A 13,928-nucleotide genomic window follows, 5' to 3' on the forward strand; every position below is an offset into this window, starting at 1 on the left:
GTGGTCCCAAGATTTTTTTATAATTGCATACAGTTATCGGTACAGATGCATATAGTGCATTCAGGTTGTTTGGAAGTTGCTTGGATCCTCCCATGGAAGCAAAGGCAAAAAGGCACTTGCTCTGAAGAAGGCCCTTTTCCAACCATGGGCGCATATCCAGTTAACTCCTAATTATGACAATTGGCCAATCAGAAGCTTCTAAATGTCATTACGTCAATTTCCAGTATCAGACTGTTTAAAGAGACAGCCAACTTGGTGTATATAAAATTCTAACCTACTGGAATTTTGATATAGTATATATTTCCATTCATCCATTTTCCATGTCTTTTAACCTATACAGGGTCATGGGGGAGCCTGGAACATTGCCCAGGGAACTCAGGGCACAAGGCAGGGGGCACCCTGGATGGGGTGCCAACCCATAGCAGGGCACAATCGCACACACATTCACACACACTATTTAGACAATTTAGAAATGCCAATCAACCTAGAATGCATGTCTTTGGACTGGGGGAGGAAACTGGAAAACCCTGAGGAAACACTGGGTAGTGGCAGAACCTGTGTATACAGGGCAGAGGCAGGATTCCAACCCCTAACTCCAGAGGTGCAAGCACACATTTGAGCAAAGAGCAGATAACTGTACTGTGGTTTAGTAAGCTTAACAGAAATAACTTGGATTACAAAAAAAACATGCTGATCGCAACTCGTTTCATATGACTAATCTGACCTTTTAAACATCCAGCTTCACTTTTTTTCCTCTTTGTGAGCAATGTGATCTTTGCAAAGTTCACTGAACAGAGCTGTTTATTTGCTGCACACTGTGCACGGCATTGATTAATGCTGAATCACTTAAAGTAACTGTTTTCAAAATATATATATATATATTTTAACATACAAAAAATTACATGAGATATGAAACCTAAGAACAATGCAAGAGCTGGGATAATTATTTTTTTTAAAAGCATGATGAATATGGAGCTGGATTGTCAAAAAAAACTGAATGTTCACACTGAGGTAGCGAATCAGATCTGTGCCACTGCGCTATGGAAAGAATTTAGTGAACACTAGATGACATTTAGCTACATTTGTTCTGTCCATGAAAAAGTTTTATAACTAATTACAACTTGTGTGTCAACACTATCACATCATTACCGGAAAATGTAGTTAATTATATTTGAGGGTAAGCATTCCTCCTCTGTGTTAAATTTACAACAATGACTTTCATTGTTTACAGCTTTATTCTTGCGTCAGTTTTTCACAGTGTCAACTGTTCACGTTTCAGACACAATATGGTCAAATGTTATATTTATTTTTGTTCCCCTAGTGGAAATATATCCCAAAGAAGCCTTAAGAAAAGACTACCATTTCCACCACTTTTAAGGAGAGTAGAAAATTGTGTAATAGTATGAGCTGTGTAGTTGGGAACTGTGGAAATCGTGAAAACTCAGCTGGATGGTGGATTTTCTATCATATTTTGATATGCTCCTTTTATAAATCGTTGTCTAATGTTCAGATGACATTTTTTCTGTTGATACGGTGCACTGTTGAGCAGGAGACCGATAAGAGAGCACAGGAGAAAGACAGTCAATAAAAGAACTGAAAAAAAATGCATATTTAGTCAGTTTCTAATGATCATCACTATTAACATTATTTGAAAAGTGTTAGCGTTGAGCCTATTTAAAAAATTTGTGGTCAAAGTCTTTGTCAAGTTTTTCTCTTTTGGCCAAAATCTGAAAGAACCATGTTGACCATTTTCTCCTGAAGTTTTCTGTGTCAACCCTAACAGATATAATTATAGTCCCCTGCGTACTGGAATGGCAAGGCCAGTTCTTTTGTTTTTGCTATACCCTGAAGACATTTGGGTTTGAGATCAAAAGATGAATATAAGATGATAGATCAGAATTCCAGCTTTCATTTCCTGATATTTACATCTGTATGTGTTAAACAACTTAGCAAATGGGACCTTTTGAGGCAGACCACCCAATTTTTAGGTGAGCAAAAGTAGTGGAACAGATATTCTTAAAGTAAATAATGCTTAATATTTGGTTGCATTTCTCCTTTGTGTTGATTTTCCAGGCTTGTACTGTAGCTTCTTTCAGTCATTGTTTGTTTTGGGTGGTTTCTCCACTCAGTCTCCTCTTCAGCAGGTGAAATGCTGCTCAACTGGGTTAAGGTCTAGTGACTGACTTGGCCAGTCTAAAACCTTCCACTTTTTCCCCCCGATGAAGTCCTTTGTTGTGTTGGCAGTGCTTTTTGGGTCAATGTCTTGCTGCATGATGAACTTCCTCCCAATAAGATTGGATGTATTTCTCTGTAAATTGCCAGACAAAATGTTCCTGTAAACTTTTGAATTCATTCTTCAATCATCATGTTACATCATCAATAAAGATTAGTGAGCCTGTTCCAGAAGCAGCCATGCAAGCCCAAGCCGACCACGACACACGACCTCCACCATGCTTAACTGATGAGCTTCTATGTTTTGGATCATGAGCAGATCCTTTCATTCTCCCCACTTTGGTAGACGTTAATCTTGGTTCCATATATTTTAGCTCATCTCTGTATTTCTTTGAGAATTCTAATCTGGTCTTCCAGTTCTTACTGCTGATAAGTGGTTTGCATCTTCAGGTATGGCCTCTATATTTCTGCTCTCAAAGTCTTCTTTGAATGGTGTATATATAACCCTGCCTATAACCCTGCCCTGTGAAGGTTATTGGTCACTAACTAATGTTTTTTTTCTTCTTCACAGCTCTCACAATGTATCTATCATCTACTGCTGTTGTTTTCCTTAGCTGACCTGTTCCATGTCTGGTTGTTAGTACACCAGTGGTTTCTTTCTTTTTCAGCACATTCCAAATTGTTGCATTGGCTATGCCCAATACTTATCCAATGGCTCTGGTAGATTTTCCCTCTTTTCTTAGTTTCAAAATAGCTTGCTTTTCTCCCATAGACAGCTCTCAGATCTTCATGTTGCTTTATCCTTTTTAACAACAAATGCAGTCTTTGCAGGCAAAACCTAGGGCTCAAACCAATAGTACACACTCAAAGCTATTCATTCTTTAAACAGCCAATTTATCAGGGTACACTTGGGTAGCAGGAAACACCTATTAGTCAAATGTTACAATATTTTTGATCACTTGAAAAATGGGTGGGTTCAAACAAAAGATGATATGTTGAGGAATTGAAAGCTGTAATTCGGATACGTCTCATATTCATGTTCTGATCTCAAACCCAAATGTCTTCAACGTACAGCGAAAACAATAGAATTGGACTTGCTGTTCCAATACTTTCAGAGGGGACTATAACTGATGATAAATATACTTGTCTAATGTTAGTTTTTGCACATTTAGCATTACCAAATGTAAAAAAAATGCTATATAATTTTTAACTGTGACATTTTCAAACATTTAGAGATAAATTTTAATAAATTAATGCAGTAATGTAAAACGATAAAATTATGTATAAGTGTTAAACGTAAATGTCAAATCTAAATGTAAATCCTAAATGTTAAATCTAAATGTAAATGTTAAATGTAAATATATACGTAAATGTTTCATCTAAATGTCTGAGTCTTACAGAGAATACAGTAATTGGTCACACCTCCAGTGTGTGGTGTCTCAAATGGAGAAGGGCCCTCTCACACTCACCCACATCAGGCAGTTAACTCACATTTATATTTAACAATTAGATTTAACATCCACATTTAACATTTACATTTAACATTAGATTAAAATTTTTGATTTAACATTTACATTTATATTTAACATCTATATTTAACATTTACATTTAACATTTAGAATTTGCAATTATGTTTAACATTTACATTTAGCACATATTTATATATTATTTTATAGTTTTGCATTATTGCATTAATTTATATGGATTTCTCGCTAAATGTTTAAAAATGTCACAGTTAAAAGATTTTATAGCATTTTTTTTTTTACATTTGGAAATGCTAAATGTGCAAAACCTGAACGGATTTTAGAACTTGCAACATTTTACAAATGGCACCCTATGAAGTAGCACATCCACTGATACATAGGTTTTATTTCATGAACTCAAAATATTCTCTATTTAACATAATAATTTAACAGAATATTTGACAGAAAGTGAGAGTACATTAGATTGGAAGAAGGGGGCAGGGTTTACAGAAAGTGTCTGTTAATATTGGAGAGTTTAAAACACCTGTGCAGATCATTCCAGGTTCACATGTCATTTGGCTCATCCTTCATTTCATTGGAGAGAAAAAGACTGCTCTTTTGGCATACACAAAATGCGTAACGCTTGGGAGGTCTGATAATATATTAGTATTACACATTTCAAAGCATTAATTGAGGCACAAAGCATCACTTCTGTTGAAACTTAGCATGTCACATTTCAAATCTGTTTTAATTTTGAGTTTGTTTATCACCTGTGTCTTCTCTTTGCTTATGCCGTGTGTTCTCTCTCTCTCTCTCTCGCTCTCTCTCTCACACGCACACACACACACACACACACACACACACACACACACACTGATACACACACAGACTGGCGGACAGAGGCAGATGGTGGAAGGAGCAGTAGTTCCTATCCTGCACATCAATATTGCATGCTACAGCATTGTATTTTTCAATGACATGCTCTCTTCAGTGTTTACATTTTTTAGTTTTAAAACATGCACAGAGGCAATGTTCATCCTTAGTTCTCAGTGTCTGCTACAGATTTGCTTGTGTAGTCTTGATGCATACAGGGCTGCACCATTCATAAAACAAATCGTCACTGGCATGAATGGACACCAGCTCCTTCATTCTGACTTCATCACGTTTATGCTGTTAGTCCGTTCCACTGACTTTAGGCATTATTTCCTTGTGCTCTTTTAACTGTTTGTGTTTGGGCTGTTTTGATGGTGAAGCTCAGCATGATGAGATTAACTATCATCTTTTGCTTCATGGAATTTTATCATGCAAATGTGTAAACAAAACTGTAGAGTCTTGGCTTTCCAAAATACCCCTTTGTAAATGATATGAATATTTAAAAATAAATAAATAAATGTGTGCATCTGACAAAAAATACAGCTTGCCTCTTACTGAGAACCCATTCACACAAGAACCTTCAGAAAATTCAGTTCAATCAGTCAAGCTTTTAAACCTGACTTGCACAAAACTCTGTGTTTAATTGCCGTTAAAGTGATTGTGTGAAAGCGTTTTTCTTTGAAAGTGTAGTCACCTGTAGTCTCACCTCTATAACCTGTACGTATTTTCAAGTATGTTTAAGACGTCTAATCTAAGGTGACAGTAAGAGGCTTAATGTCAGGTGCAATCCCAGTAAGTCTCCTGTACTGCTCCAGTCCTCTAGTTAACGGTGTCTAAGACACTATGCTAAAAATATGAGTATTGTTTATTGTTTATAGCCATTTGTTGTTCGCCATTCATCAGTCATCCAAAAAAAAAAGACTGTGTAAATATGTAAATATACTTTTTTCAAAGCGGTGGGAAAAACACTGCTGTATACTGGCTGTCTTTCACAAATTTCCCTTCATCCCTTGTGGTCTCACACTCACAGACAACACAGACTGCTTTTCCATGTAATAAAATTACTTATTCTCATTGCAAATCCTCATAATGATCACCAAGCATCTGGAAAGTGCTAATGTGCACAACAGAGAGAAAGTGCTAATGTGCATGAGAGAAAAATAGAGAGAGAGAGAGAGAGAGAGAGAGCTGCAGCTCCACTTATCAGCATGGGCACAATATTAGTAAATATTTACTATATTTTACCCCCACCCCCCACCCCCCACCCCACCCCACCCCAGTGACTAGAGGGTGGATTTTTGTCTTCATCTTTATCTGACTAAGAGATGCCTGCAGTTTTTGTACCAAAATAGATTGGTATTTGGAGCGATCCATAATTCAGTCTATCTTGACTAAAGCCCCAGTCCTAGTTGAAGAGAAGCATGCCTCCAGCATGCTTCAGACTGGTTATGGTGTTCTTTTGTTCTACAGTGTGAATATGGTGTTTTATACCCTTCCTGACACAATTCCCTTCCCCATTTTCCAAGCATGGGACCAGCACTGACAGCGCGCTGGCTCGTTTAACCCACTAGTGGCTGAGATCAGTTACCTGACCGGGAATCAAACCCAAGCCACGTCGTTGTGAGCAGCGCATGTTAGCCACTAGTCCACCAGGGAACCAGAGATGGTTAACATTTATTCGAAAATTTATTCATCTGGGATTGCAAGCCTGCAGCATATTGACTTATTTGTCTGAGGTGAAGTTTTGGTGTGCATGGCTGAGGCTTAATAATATTTAATTCAACAACTGCATTACTAGTAATATAAGGACTGAAACTGACTGTGATTCAGGTTGACAACTTGTTAATTTTAATATGCAATATCCATACGCATCTTTGGGTCGTTCTGCAGAGTAAATCCACATTAAATACCTCATAGCACAGGATCTGTGATGTAGAAACTGGAGGTAAGTAGTGATTCTCAATGTTATATCAGTGTCATCCACATTTGATTCTTCTGTATTCTTTCTGCAGTGACATGAATCTTTCAGGACTTTCAGGATTTTCAGGACTGCCTCCTAATTGCCATATTCACCTTACATGCAAGTATGATAGTAGATTCACAAGTGCACAACAGAGGTCGACCAATAGTGGATGTTACAGATACTGATAACTAAGTTGAGCAGTACCTGATGATAACCGATTGAGGAACCAATAGTTTTTAAAACTGATACTGAATGAAAATATAACAAAGAAAGTAAAATATTGCTGAACTTTATTACAAAAATAAACAGTACTTACTGTACCATGAAAATGTACTGTACTTTTTTTAAAAATAAAATAAATACTTATAAACATTAATATATATTAACTGTTAATAAATATCAAAGTAAATAAAGGATATACATCCAAACTGAACGAAAAAGTAACACTCCAAATAATTAATAATAGAGACATCCAAAATGAATAAAAAACAAAACACTTCAAATAACACAACTAAATTTGTCAGTGATAGTTTTTATTTCGTCTCTAGAGGCCACTCTCATACTGTATAATGGCAGTGGACACTTCTCAGCCGCTCCCGCAACGGATGCAACCGGGAAAAAAACTATCAGTGTGGACTTTTTCCGATAACTGATAGCTCCAGCAATTGGTTATCAGTGGCGATTAATCAGTAAAACCGATCAATCTGTCGACCGCTAGTGCACAATGCCCTTAAGACCTTGCAGATACCCAGATGCAGATATAAAATGGATATAAAAAGTCTATACACCCCTGCTAAAATTGCAGGTTTTTGTGATGTAAAACATTCCACCAAGATAAATAATTCAATCTTGTTCCACCTTGAATGTGATATAGCAACAACAAAAAAATCAAGTGTAAAACAAATAGAAATGTTTTAAGGTAAGAAAAAAAGTACAATAAACTGGTGCATGCACCTTAACTAATACTTTCTTACTCTGCACCCTTTGATTGTAATACAGCACTCAGACCTTTTGAGTAAGAGTCTACCAACATCTTGCACTTGTCTGCTAGAAGGTTGAAAACGGGGGCAGGGGAGAAAGAGCTTCCATCTAGTCACCCTACCTCGTAGCCCAGACATGTGAAGAATACGATAGATCGCTGTCACTTGCAGGGAGTAACCAGTACTTTATTGTTATGTAGTGTTGCTGTAGGTCTTTTGGCAGCCTCCCTGATTACGTTTTCTACACTTGCAAATGATAATGACCTACACGGTGTTGCATAGAACATCCAATGTTTTGGAAATTCTTTTGTACCCCTCTCCTGATTGATACCTATCAATGAGATCCCATACACGGTTTCTAAGCTCTGAGCAGTCAGATAAAAAACAAGAAAATGTAATGAAAATCCTGCAGGAACAGATACTCTTTATTTGGGGATAATCAGACTCAGTTCATTGATGACAGGTGTATGATAATTACTTTTGAGCAGGAGTTTGAATCTGATTGGTTCATTCCAAGCACAATCACATGCCCTGCTATAAAAGAGTGTGCACCCAAAATTTTATGTACTATATATATATATATATATATATATATATACACACACACAAAAACCTGCCATTTTAACAGAGGTGTGTAGAATTTTTATATCCACTGTATAAACCAGGCCAAGGTCTGAACCTGGTGGAAGGACTTGAGAGTGAGAATTAATTACACAGTACAGCTCAACAAACAACACCAGAACTACAGGTTAAATATAATATAACGATGCACTCGTATATAATAGGGGAAACAAAACAGGATTTAAACCTGGACAATCTGAGACGTCTTGTTCTAAACTCCTCCATATCACTACTGTAATTACAACAATTACCGAAGAATTTGAAAACACTACACTGCTCATACACAAAACTGCTCACCGAAGAGTTCACAATCATATTCAAGTCACTGTAAAGTACACTTCTATGAAAAATTTTTGAACTTTTGAATAATGTTCAACCTTGGTGACCGTAAAACACAACTCAGAATGTGTAGGAGATGCAAAAGAGATTTGGAGAAGAGCTGTCTGTAATGGAATGGCTTGCTCAGTCACCCAGTCCTAACCCAATCAAGACGCTCAGGGAGGAGTCGGATCGAAAGTTCAAGTAAGGTGTCGAATAATCTCCAAAAACCTCAGGGAGGTCTTATGACACACAGTGCAGTACATCTCTGAAACAAATGCCAGAAAACACAGATGGTTTGTCCAAAATAAAGACTGTGCCGCAGTTATCGCTGCTAAGGGAGGTTTTTTGTGATGACTGTATTGTTTGTTTTTTAACATTTTACCGCAGATGTTTGGCCATGTTATGGCATGCTCTCAGAATAATTTTGGTTAGTGTTTAATATGTTCTCCACTCTATTCTGATAAGATATAAGATAACTATTTGCCTTTACCAACTGATTATTGTATCATAATTCAGCTAATAACCATTCCCATTGCTGGGATTTGACCACACAACCTTCTGACCTGTAACTCAACGCCTCAACCACTGAACCATCACAAATAGCTCAACTAGCTTGCACTCATTCATTCCAATCTTTCAGTGTGTGTGAATCAGTGCAGGCTAGTTTGAACTAGTTGTAATGTTTCGGTGGTTAAGAGTTTGAGTTATATTTTACCTAGTCAATGCATGTCGTGTACCTTCAAAGCTTTACTCTAAAAGGTAATTGCTGTCCAGTTATGTACCTTTACCCTTTCATGCATGGTGTCCACACTTATGGACAGTCAATTTAAGGGTCTTTTTTTAAATATGAGAAGTAAATCACCTCCAAATCACTTGAGAGCTTTACTGTAAATTAATGTGATCTTCTGTAGCTCTCTACTATTTTTCATTCTCAATCTTTATTAACATTCTGTATAAAACAAAAATATATTTAAGTAATATAATAATAACAAAAAAAATTAAGTGAAAAGAAGTGCTTTTGTGCCAGTCTCCTCTGAACGCCTTATACTTACCCCTTTCTGTCATGCGTAAATTTTCAGAAATAATATTTTCTAAATTTATCTTCAGCATTACATGTTCCATTATACTACTTTACATATATTTTAATTATTATTAAAATTTTAGGCATACTGTTTTAGCCTTTTTTATACAAAAAATCTATTTTATATATATATATATATATATATATATATATATATATATATATATATATATATATATATTTTTTATATTTAGACTAAGTCCAAATTGCAATTTTACGATTCAAAAAAAAAAAAATGCAAATATTGAAAAAAGCTGCCGCAAAATCAAGCATTTTCGGCTGCAACGATCAATGGGAAAAAAAACTCTGCAAACTCTTGTGCAGACTGAATATTTCCAGGTGAAATATCCAACAAGCGACAAGGAAACATACCTTTGAGCATTTTAAGTCTTTTTCTGAGTGTATATATGTATACCAATATTTGTAGATCCATGCCTGAAAGGTGAATCAAAAGACTCATACATCATACGTCATTCGATTCACTTAAACAGGCTTGTTTGAAAGAATTAAATGACTCGTCATGACAGAAGCTATTATTCGTGTGTGGCATGAGTCAATAATTGATTAGCAGACGAGGGGGGAGTGTAAGACACCCATGGGTCCTTTAGCAGAAAAGGTTTTTACCCTATTCAGGGAACAGCCACAGCATGTGGTGGGATAATTACATTCTGTTGCCCTGCCGGCTATCCATTTTATTAAAATCACCTGGGTAGTTTGTAAGAAAATGAATAGCTTCCCTACATCCTGTTACAGTCTGCAAGTCTCTGGATATCACAGGGTAAGAGCGTTTAAATGTATTCATCAGCTTTGTAAGAGTGCAAAAACAGCAATGAAAGCATAGTATAGTATAATGTAGTGTAGTATAGTGTAGTATAGTATAACGGGGGTCAAAGTTTAGAATCAATAAATATGCTTAAAAACATGGTGACACTAACCATGAGAGGAAATAAACAATACTCAGACGAGCAACGCTTCAAAGTGCAAGCAGGTGGTTTATTATGGTGTTTTGTCTTGAAGATTAATCTCCTTTCCTATAAGCTTTACTCCTTCACACCAACCCCAACCTGCATGCTCCAGGAAAAAACCAAACGATGAAATAAATAAGGTTTATAAGCTACAGTGAGCAGTGTGCAGTGAGCAGTGCCACTCCATCCATCTACAATCCAGAGACACTGGATTTCACTCTCAATGCGCACTTTCACCTCAATCAATAGTACTTTTACTGTAGGAAGGCAACAGATTGGTGGAGGATGTTCGAGCTAATTGGATGAACTGCTCCATAATCCTTCAATTCCTCATGCCTGCATGCATGATTTGATTGATTCACAATGTGTGTGTGTGTGTGTGTGTGTGTGTGTGTATGTATGTATATATACACATATATACACACACACACACATATATATACACACACACACACATATATATATATATAGACATATATAATTTTTCCCCAAATATCCCAATTTCAAACATCCCAAAAGTGAATATCTTAAGGTATGAATTAGTATTTTACTTTCATGCAAGATACTAGGTCTATGCAATACAATGCAATATAATAAGCAGCAATGTTAATACTGCACGGATAGTCTAGACACAAGTATTACACGAGAAGGAGCTTAGGTTCATGATCCGATCCAGCCACGAACATGATGTCAGTCTGTCAGCGGAACAAGGCGCGAGCCAGTGCCAAATCAACCTGCTACCAAATTCAGTCTCACTTTCTGTTAGTGTCGCGCTTTAATAACAGGAATTAATACAGGATCTGTATAATGCACAGGAAAAGTCTTACCATGCTAGTTTGGAAAGGCAGGTAATCCCTCTCAGAGACGGCGTGAAAGTGCCTGAGAAGCGAGCACATCCTGTAGAAATGCTCCTCCGCCACACACTAGCGCCCTCTGCGCGTGCGTGCGTGCGTGCGTGTATGTGTGTGTGCGTTCGTGTGTGCGCGCGCTACTCTCCGCTACATCAGTACACACTCCCATAGGCTGGTTTACACCCTCAAACTCTCCAGCTAATTTCAGGCCAGCAAAACAAAAGCAAAAAAGTGTTGTCCAAATGTCCTATTCTACCTCCAAGGCCGTTGGCAACGATTTTCCGAAATGACCCTTAAATCCCCACGACACGAGAGTAATCGCATTACGGAGGAGACACACCAGTGTGTGTGTGTGTGTGTGTGTGTGTGTATGTGTGTGTGTGCGTGCGTGTGTGTAGCTCTGAACAAGACACGGAGCTGTCCAGTTCTGCACGCGCCTGCGTTTTGTTTCAGGTGAACGTACGCATGAGTCACGGACCAATCGGCAGATCCGGAGTCGCAACAAATTTGCATAGCCAATCGGTACTGCCGAATTAAAGTCACGTGACCTAGGTTGCTCATTTAAAGCAGGATTTTTCAAATTTATATATATATATAATTTATATATACAATTTAAAAAATATTTTTAAAAAATATATGTATATATTTTCTTTATTAGAGCTATATAGCTTTCCTGAACTTCCCATTGGCAGAACACTTTAGGTCCAAGTTGATATATTTAGGCCTACTTGTTTTGGGGTTACTGAGGTTTGGATTAAACTCATTCAGTTCAAGGGAGCAGTAAAGTAGGCTAATAATTAATCGGTTTTTTTCCCCCTGTTAGTTGATTTTCCACTGCAATTAGTCTCAATTTAAAAAATTTAAAAAAAATTCACAGACCCCCTGACTACGCTTCACGGACTCCTAAGCCTTACTTTGTGAACTGCTGGTTTACAGCATAAGTTCTAATATACTGTATAAATACAGGATCAAGCTAAAAGGTGAATGAGAGATGAGAGGGAATTATGTTAAAACTAGGGATGTGTCAGTAGCAATATTGGGATCGGGTATCAGTCTGATACAACATACTCATTAAAAATGCTTCCATACCACGTGATACTCAGTGTGCTACAGTGGCAGCTGGTGGGTATAAAATAGGGGAGGCACAGATGTCTGTTATCAAAGTATGCACACATCTGTGTGTGGCCTACTTCATCTGTTTCATTTGTTGGTCTGGCCTTCTGTTTAATTCTCAGTCTCCCCTCATAAGGTTAGGTTAGGTTCAACTTTATTGTCATTGTCAGAGTACAAGTACAGAGACAATGGAATGCAGTTAGCATTGAACCAGAATTGTAAATTGAAAATACTGAAATTCAGCAAGAGTGAGGAATAATGTAGACACAGAACATTTAACATAGCAACATTTCACCGCTGCATTTTGCTGAAATTTTAAGGGAAATTTTAAGGCTAGGCTTCTTATGTTGTCTTAAGGCAATCATCTTTGGTGTGCTAGTGTCCTGTAGGTTGTTGCCCTAATGAACAGATGACACAAAATGACAGCAACTGGATAAATTTCACCATTCATGGTGGCAAAGTGCAAATTGTGCTCTGCAAGAGGAGGCACTGCAGTATCTTCCTACAGCACTAGTATAATTTTTTATGGGATCAGTGTCTTTAATATAGAGCATCCTATGTGAGTGCAAAGAGGAGTATCAGTGCATGTGGTCATGAGAGCACAATGCTGTGAACTGCATACACACAAAGGTATGCAGTAGCATGGAGCAGTGAAGCAAGCAGAGAAACTGTCATGAAAGCACTTCACTTCTGCGAGCACTGAGACGTGCGTTTTGTTTTTTTTTTTCCAAGGTCTACACTTTGCTCAAAAGTGTCAAAGTGTAATTCACCATCCTTTCATTTTTAATGGCCACACTTGATGATATTGATCTGTGCACACATATCATCATAATAAAGAATAAAATGGAATCTAATTTAAAGCCACACTAAAAAGATATGCTTTAAGATGCTTATGAATTTTATTAAAAGAAGTATCTTTAAGTTTCTTGATCTTATACTTTGTACTTGGTTTGAAAATAAGTCAACTTAATTTAAAAGATATTCTGTAGGACACAGGTAACCACTGAACCACTGAAGTATTGCACATACTTACAAAATTATGTATGGTTTACACAAAAATATTATGTTTCTCATCAAAACTTATGCTAAACCTAATTTAAAGAAGTTTCGAATTACAAGATTCAATTATACAAAGTAAGCGTGTTTGAGTCATGTAGTACAGGTACAAAAACTTTGTCCTTGGTGTAGTATGCCAGGAACCATGGTTTGATCCTCAGTTCAGTTGAGAGTATTCATTTAACAAGTGTTTTTTCAGTGTAGAAAGTGTGTGCATGTTGTGAGGGAAATTATTAATTTCTTACTTTGTAATAGCTCTGTTCATTCTGTTCATGTTCATCAGTGAATACTGCCGCTTGCGGTCATGTCATGGAGATTAGTACAGAACATTCATTCCTCTTACATTGACACAAACATGTTACTGTTTTCAGGAATGTCTGCACATCTGCTAAGACCTTGAAACCACCAAACTGGCTCAAACCTCCTAGAACTCCCTTTTCAAGACTCGCAGATGTCTAGCTCTCCTTAT

General features: G+C 37.1%; 1 protein-coding gene across 1 annotated transcript in view; it reads right to left on the bottom strand.

Moving 5' to 3' along the window:
• Nucleotides 1–11,695, bottom strand: part of pcdh15b (protocadherin-related 15b) — a 231,843-nt gene extending 220,148 nt beyond the window's left edge. The window contains exon 1 of the mRNA XM_053640491.1: nucleotides 11,267–11,695. The gene's annotated coding sequence lies outside the window, so the exon portion shown is untranslated. The remainder of the gene's footprint in view (nucleotides 1–11,266) is intronic.
• Between the last annotated feature and the right edge of the window lie 2,233 nt (nucleotides 11,696–13,928).

This window comes from Ictalurus furcatus, chromosome 13 (assembly GCF_023375685.1).
Source record: "Ictalurus furcatus strain D&B chromosome 13, Billie_1.0, whole genome shotgun sequence".
NCBI classification, from domain to species: Eukaryota; Metazoa; Chordata; class Actinopteri; order Siluriformes; family Ictaluridae; genus Ictalurus; species Ictalurus furcatus.